The following is an 8,995-nucleotide window of genomic DNA, read 5'->3' on the forward strand; positions in this document are numbered from 1 at the left end:
ATCAAAAGGTTTGTGCTTTTGTTTTGTTTGTTGAATTGATTTTTGTTTTCCTTATGTGATTTTATGATTGTTTTCATGTCTCTATTTTTTATTTCTTTCTTTTTCTTTAAAATCCCTAGAAACGTGCTAAGGTTGTACCTGTGGCTTTATGCATGAGTATTTTCTATGAATAAATTCATTTATAAATATATGTATAGTTGAGATTGGTATAAGTGCACCTTGGTACATATGTATGCATGTGTGTGTTCTTGTACAAGCTTGAGGAGTTATAAAGATATAGATATATGTATATGGTGGAGTGTATAATATTTTTTGTATTATATAAGGATATATGAGTAAGGTATGTGTTGACGGTGAGAACTCGTCAACTAAGTTGAGTTGGAAAAAAGTATCAAGTAAGGATCGTCAATAAAAGAGCTATAGAAATGTAAGTGATAACTCAAGAACAATGACAGAATAACAATGGAGAAATTAATCTTTCATTCACTCTCAAGCCTTTGCTACAGTCAATTTTCCAACCCCCTTTCAGGTGGTGTAAGAGTTCATTTTATAGTAGGCTCTAATGGCCCTGGGTACATGGTGGTCCAGGAGACCAAGTGGTACATAAGTACTATGTCAGGGGAGTGGCTTCAGAGGTTGTGGTCGTACATCCAGTACAGGAGCAGGTGTCAGGAGGATGTCTCCACTACTTGTCCGTACCCATGTCTGATGAGTGGTGGCAGGCATAGTGGCGCAGGTGGTAGTGGTGTCGACTCTGGCTCCTGGCTGTAGACATATGGGCCATAACTCTTATTCTAGCATCCCCACTGGTACAGGTGTCCGTACCCAGTACTAGATCGTACAAGTATGTTCCATTCGACTCGTATTGGAGCCCCTAAGCATTGGGGTCTCAAAGTGTAAGGAATGGGACCCTTGGTGAGTATAATGGTCGTGGCGTGAGGTGGGGGTCTCGGGTCCTTGACATGAGATGCCTGAAGCACCCCGAGGTCACCCATGAGCATATGCGATAGGCATGTGGCCTTGACGAATGTCTAAGGATGCGTGGCGAAAGGCCTTCCTTGCGACCCCCTTGGTGGGGTGGCTCCTTTGATGCATGGCTTCACTCGCATGGCCACCAGGTGGCGTGGCTTCTACTCCCTCGCGAGGCCATGCGGGCACGACGCCGAGGATGTTCTAGCGAGGCCATGGGCGCGACGCCGAGGATGCTCCAGCGAGGCCATGGGCGCGACGCCAAGGATGCTCCAGCGAGGCCATGCGGGCGCGGCGCCGAGGATGTTCCAGCGAGGCCACGGGCGCGACTCCGAGGACGCTCCAGCAAGGCCATGGGCGCGACGCCGAGGATGCTCTAGCGAGGCCACGAGCGCGACGCCGAGGACGCTCCAGCGAGGCCATGGGTGCAACGCCGAGGATGCTCCAGCGAGGCCACGGGCGTGACGCCGAGGGCGCTTTAGCGAGGCCATGTGGGTGCGACGTCGAGGGCGCTCTAGCGAGGCTGCGGGCGCGACGCCGAGGGCACTCCAGCGAGGCCATGGGGGCTTGGACGCGAGCCCATGGACGCTGGGGCGTGCGCCTATGTGCGCGAGATCACCTTGCACGACATGGTTCTAGGCTTGCGAGGCCGTTGCGAGAGGGTGGCGGCTCGATTGCCTCGTGGCTTAAGCATGCACTTGGGCCTTCAAGGGACCTTAGCGCATGTCCTAGTTCTTTTATGGGCGTGGAATATCGAGTGTCTACAGTATGTAAGAATACATGATCACATGCGATGCTATGTGTATTATAACTATAAGTGTAAAATTTGATGTCTTAGTAATAAAGTTTAATATTGACATGTTGTTGTTCTTCAAATCATGATGTTTTGTGTAATCAAAATGCAAATTGAATTTGACACATGCAATGGGGTTTCGACCTCGGGGTTGATTTTAGGGTTATGAGTAGTGTTTGGCTTATTGACTTTTTTTTTTTTATTTTGGGTGAAGAGCATGTTGTTAAATTATGAAATTGAATATTATTGCTTGCTGAATTTCATTTAGTATTGTAGAAAATTGACTTTAATTAAAAACATAGACAAAATATGTTTTGAAAAACTCATGCCTTAAATTTATGTGATATTATGCTTGCTGGAATTTTTGAATTAGTGGGAAAATGTGTCTTTTAAATAAAATAAATAAAGCATATGCTCGAATAAAATCAAACCCTAGACTATATATATGAAAAATGTAATTTTCTATACTTTAAAATATGGAATATTTTAATTAAAATAATGCAATTTTTATTTGTAAAATAATTAATTAAGTATCATTATTTTTATGAGACTACGTATTTTATTTGAATAAAAGAAGGTATAAAGAAACTTTTCCAACTTATTTTAAAATTTTATGACTTAGAAGTAAAATGTAGTGACCTCAATGTGTTAAATTGTTTAAAAAGGTTAAACTACTTATTTATTCTATTAATTAAGTTAGAAACATTGACTAAGGAAGTGAGTATATATATACATATTTTTTTCATTAATTAATTATGTTGAACTAATTATTTTGTGAGAAAAAGAAAAGTTGTTGTATACACTACAAAAAATTTGGTCTTTCTCAAAGGCCGGGCCTGCCGAGAATCTGAGCGCCGAGATTTTTCTATGTTAAATGTCAGCGATACCCAATCTTGGTGGGCGAATTAAGGAGCGTCGAGATAGGGAGCAATTTGATGGCTGATGAGACTATCTCGACGGCCGGACCCACTAAGATTGATCCAATCTCGACCGTCCTTCTGTGGCTCGCCGAGATAGGGTTCAATCTCGACGATTTTGGCCCCCCGAGAATGGGTGTGAGTGTTTTTTTTTCGATGAATTCGTTCGGCCTGCCGAGATAGGGCATTGTAGGGGGAATAATAATTGTAGTTTTTTTTCTTTTTCCCCCTGCTATATGTCATTGATTATATCTTGTATTTACAGCAGACCCAGAAAATTTACAACAGATAAACATATTATAGAATATATATATATGATAACATGCTATGTAAATATTACTCAAAAACTCATAAAAAGTGTATAGTTCTATGTTGTGAATATATGTTGCAAGTTAATAGTTATTAGCCTAACTATAAACAATGGTCTAGCTAATTAATAAACTCTAATTGAAAGTCTAGTCTAGCATGCACAGTCTACTCTAACTTAATATAATAGGCATGCCAGCATATACTCAGTGAAGTAGTCCACCCATTCCTCACGCACAATGTTGATTTCATCCATTGTATATATGGTTTTTCCATGACACTACAAAATAAAAGTCAATTTCAAAGTTTACATTAGTATTGTCTTGATAATTGAAAGTGTATAAAGATATGTTAAGTACTTACATGCTTCAAAAGATATTCTTTTGGGTCTTTCTCCAAAGTTAAATCTCTTATTTGTTGCATGATGTAAAAACCACAAACGGTATCATTAGGTTGTCGAGGACCCTGCATATATATTATACAATTTATTATAAAAAATAAATCAAATGAAGTAAGTTTCACATTTGAAATCATACTTGAACTGGAAACCAAGTGATGCCCTCGACCTTCCTTCTCGAATTATATAAAGCATTGTGGATTCCAAATGCACTAAAAATTAAATGAATTTTTAATTAAATGATGCACTTAAAAATCCAAATGCATTGCGGTACAAAGTTGAAATGAATCTAACATTTTTACTACATTCACAACATCTTCTCTTGGATTGCTACCAGCTGGATCAAAAAAATATACATCTTGGCTGGATGCATAAATGACTAGCAACATCCAGTGTCGTTTATAAAAATAATGTCAGACATTATTTATTAATAAGTGAAAAGAACAAATTATAAATATATACAAGACATCATAACTGGCTGAATTGATTTCACCATGCCATATCCATTTTTGGTAAGATTGATTTATTTCATTTATATATAAATGTCCTTTTACATCTACATATTTTAATTTTTTAAAATTTTCACACTTCACACAAGGGCAAGATATCATATTAGGGTCATCTCCATTCTCTATAGCAAACTCCATGAAATATTCAACTCCCTCTTCGTATTCTTTGGACAATCTATTTTTTTTCATCCAATCTCTATCCATCTCTAACTAAAATCACCTAATACATTCAAATACTATTATAGGTAAGCATATGGTCACACTAACCCAATGATTAAACATATATCTCAGTTTTAGTAATAAGGAATTGAAAATTATCTATAGGGTTAAAAAAAATTGAGCTGAGTTTCTCCTATTTCTACATACTATCCATAATTTTACAAATCACAAAACAATCATACAATACCACACAACAAAATTCATCATTATTTCTCCACAGCATACAAGTCTCAGATCCTAATTCTTCCCTAATTATCATTAATATTTCTCATAATATATCAATATGTCATAAATTTTAAACATATATCTTAATTTTAGTAACAAGAAATTGAAAATCATCTACGGGGTTAAAAAAAATTGAGCAGAGTTTCTCTTATTTCTACATACTATCCATAATTTTACAAATCACAACAAAACAATCAAACAATACCACACAAAAAAATTCATCTTTATTTCTCCACATCACACAAATAATCAATAATGTTTTTCATAATATATAAATATGTCATAAATTTTACGGTAACATACCTTTCAAAGTGTTAAGTCCTTCCAAATCCATCTACAATGTTAATAATATTATGTGAAGATATTAACAATAATCAAAATTTAAATTCTAAAATCATATCTCATTAAACTAATAAACTATAATTATACACACTTTCAAAATAAAAATTATGTCAAAATAACCAATTTAACATATATATTTCTACAACAAGATTTTATTTAACACAATATACAACTTAACATATTTAAAAAATTTAAATAATATTTTATAGTATTAATTTTCGGCCAAAATTAAAAATATATATATTAAAATGAAAAAATTCATCTAAACTAATTTACAATATTTTAGTTATAACTACTAACATTACCAATATATTTAACTATATAATATACAAAAAAGAAACACACACACAAACTAAATAAATCATAATATTATTTTTGGCCAAATATAAAATAAAATTCAAACCTTACCCAAAATAGCTCCAAATCAATGGCTCAAGGTCATTTAGTCTTCTATGAAGATAACTCACCCTATTTTCCACCTAAAACAATCATAAAACAACATACATTTATCAATTTTCTCAAAATTTTAAAAAATAAAAATTAGGGCAAAATACTTACCAATACCAAACACCCAAAGTTCTTCTTGATATTAGATTACTATGGTGATGAAAAAGACACAAAAACCTTCAATTTCAACAAAAAAAACTCAAAAATTGTGGCTATTTTCAATGGTGCTGCATGGAGAAGAAGAAGAAGAAAGATAAGTGGGGAAGAATGGTGGCTGGTGGCTGCTTCTCACGCATGGGGCTTTTTTGCCCTGAATTGAGCCCTATCTCGGCGAGATAGGGCCCAATTCTGGGCCAATTTTTTGTTTTTAAATACCTACCAATCTCGACGTACACACACGGGCCCGCCGAGATTGGTATGACGGATTAGGCGTATTTTTTTGTAGTGATATTATCTTTATTGAAAATAATAATTGGAATTTTATTATTTTAAAAAAAATGTGACTTAAGTGCTAATTAAATAAATAATGTTTTGAAATAAAATCTAGAATAAAACCCTTTGACCTAAGGGGGTAATATGATAATATTAACAAATTGGGAAACTAAATATTGCTGAATTTTTAAGAAAGTGGCAATAAAATGAACACATAGAATCTATCAAATTCAACACTAATTGTAAGAACCATCTCACATATGCATGTTACAGGCAAGTTAAGTTTTACTTTCAAATATACGCCATTTAATTAAGTGTACGGTTCTTTGTTTGAAAACATTAAAGATTCCCTAGTAGACTTGAAGTTATTCCTTTATGATTTTATGTGAAATTATTGAATGTTTGTATTGTGGTGTAACATGTGCAACATATGCATGGACCATGCATACGTGGGGTATGTATGCTGGGCATGTGTAATTTTGCTTGATATTAATACAAACGTTTGATTGTGATTTTAGGCTCGTTGTGAAGTACCCCACACTTTATTTTGCTTGGACTTGAGGTAAGGAAGTTAGCTATAATTTCTATGCATTGTGTTATGAAGAGTATGACCTAATATGATTGCAAGACTTATGGTGTTATGGAAAGTATGAGCTATGGTAAGCTAAAGTGTTATGAAAAGTAAGAATTACTATGTTATGATATGAATTGTTGCATTTTTGTTTGTATGTTGTATGAAAAGCAGTAGGTTGTTAGCGTGCTGAACGCGACAAAACAAAAGAGTTACTAAGGATATGACATAACTCATAGGGCAGACACGCTGAGGTTATTCGGGGAACAGAGTTCATGTTTACCTCATAGAGGAGGTCTTACCGGTTTATGCTTTTGCTGGTTACCTCACGATGTGACATGGACAATGAGAGGGCCATGATCACATGATGTATGATTATGATTAAGAAAATGAGTATGAATTTGATATGAATATGATATGGTTACGATATGATTTTCCATGAGATTACGATGCGTAAGTAGTTTTCCTTGTAATTTCTTGAATAGTGTTACATTTGTTTGTACTTTCTTATTGGGTTTTTAGCTCACCCCCTTACTCTCCCGCTTTCAGGTAGGCAATAAGGTTTCTCCTTGGCATGCACAATGATGTGGGAAGTTTCGATGTCTAGATATGTATGATGTGGGGTGTGTTAGGATTAATGCCCTAAAAGCATGTAAATACATTTTATGGAATTAAATAAAAATGAAAATTTTATTATATTTGAATATTATAATTATTGATTGAATTAATTATATGATAATATCAACAAAAATCATTATTCATTCATGAAAATATGATCTTGTATTAGTACGAGAGAATTAAGATCATATAAAATGAATAAAAAAGTTAGTAACATTTTAAAGTAAGGAATCTCTAATGAATGGTTACTAGTGCGGTTTACTAAGCATACATGATACAAGTGATCTAGATTCCAAAAACTGATGTGGATAGACATCTTAGTGTAACGCCCTAATTTCTCATAGATTATCGAGAACACAGCGTTGGGTCATAATCATAAATATTGCTCTTTATTTAATAAAAACTTAAAAAAAAAAATACATGGATCCATGGTTTTATAAAAATAAAATACTTGTCTTTAACATAAAAATGAGCAACATTTAAATAAAACTTTAAAATAAATAAATAATTTGGTCTGCTTCATCTTGCTCGACTATATGGTCCCCAACGAATACATCACGAAGCTCTTAGGTCCCACTTGCCACCGGCCTTTCTATCCTTAATTTCCTGAAATAACAACATCATAAGGAGTGAGCTTCTAAGCCCAATAAGGAAAATACAAGCAAAAGGGTTAGTCATATAATCAAACATAACATAAATTCACCAAAGTCATACAAACACAAACATCTAGATCATATCATATCTTAAGTCATAATTCTAAATCATAAATCTAAGTCATAGATCATAGGTCATACTCTAAGTCATATGTCATAGGTCATATGTCATAGATGATAAATCATAACTATAGGTCATATATCATAATCATAACTAAAAATAACAAGTCAGATATAATAAAAAGAGAAGTGCTTATATAGGGGTGGCAATTAAGCCCCGGACAAAAGTCCGTCATACACAGGACATAAGTTCGTCATAAAGTTTTGGCAACTGACCCTACCGGACATAGTCCGTCATACATCATTGGACACCTGAGGTCCAGACACACTTACCCCTTTATTGTACCTGAAATGTTAGGTCATACAAACATAAACTATATCATACATTACATAAACTAGATCATAATACTAAACTATCTAATTTTCCTTTCCCAATACCGGGATAATTGAGAACAAATGCGGGACTTGGAACACTCCTAAAACCAGCAGTAAAAATGGTGAGTATTTCTAAAGGAAAGAGAGAAAAAGAATAGAACTAAACCACCAAGAGAAAACTTACCGAAAAGACACCTTAAGTTCAAAGAACTTAAGAAACTAACCACAAAACCATAACAAAAGTTAGAACCTGAATGAAAACTAAAGAAACTAAGGAATCAAACAGAATTGAACTTAAGAATAAGGGTACATTTATTGACCTTATGGATTGGTCTATCCCCATTACCGAAATGCACTGACCTCACTTCCCAAAGTGTTTTATAAAGCTTAAGAATGGAAAAGATTTTTCCCAACCCAAGTATTTATCACTCTTATGGTCTCACTAGCACCTTGGAGTCTGATCAGAGCTGAAGAGTAAGTGAAAGGGCTGGGTACTAGGTCCTATTTATATAGGTAAGGAGTGAAACTAACCCCATTTCGATTTGAATAAAAATAATGAATTTAATTGAAGATAATTGAATATTCGTCAATCAGAGGCTGAAGACTCGATCAAAACTAACAGATGTAGGTCTAAGGAGTCAAAGTTGGTTTTTAAAAATTAAAAAAAAAAAACATAAATATGGGTGATATATCGCCCCTATGTGGTGATATATCGGCTGCCCCTAATCCCGAGTCTCCGTTCGTACGATCGTGCAACGTCAATGTGTTTTCTGCATTCAGCATCAGGCAATATATCGACTCCAATGCTACGCGATATCGGCTCCAATGCTGCGATATATAGGCATACGTGATTATTTTAAACACGTAATTGTACTTTTTAAGCATAATTAAGGTTGGATAACTACTTTGACTGAGTTAAACTATGAACCTAACAGTTTCTGATGAAGAATAAGTCATATATTCCCTTATTTTATCATTAAAATAATAATTCCTTAATAATCATGCTTATGACAAGTGTCATAATCCTATTTGCTCTATCTAAACCTTAGGCTATAATAAGTATCATATTTATAACCAGCAATATTAATCAAACCTTATGTTATAATTAATATTCTTAAACTATAGGTTAAACTTATAAATTCCATAACTATTGCTAGGAGTT

This window comes from Humulus lupulus, chromosome 2 (genome assembly GCF_963169125.1).
Source record: "Humulus lupulus chromosome 2, drHumLupu1.1, whole genome shotgun sequence".
Classification (NCBI taxonomy): domain Eukaryota; kingdom Viridiplantae; phylum Streptophyta; class Magnoliopsida; order Rosales; family Cannabaceae; genus Humulus; species Humulus lupulus.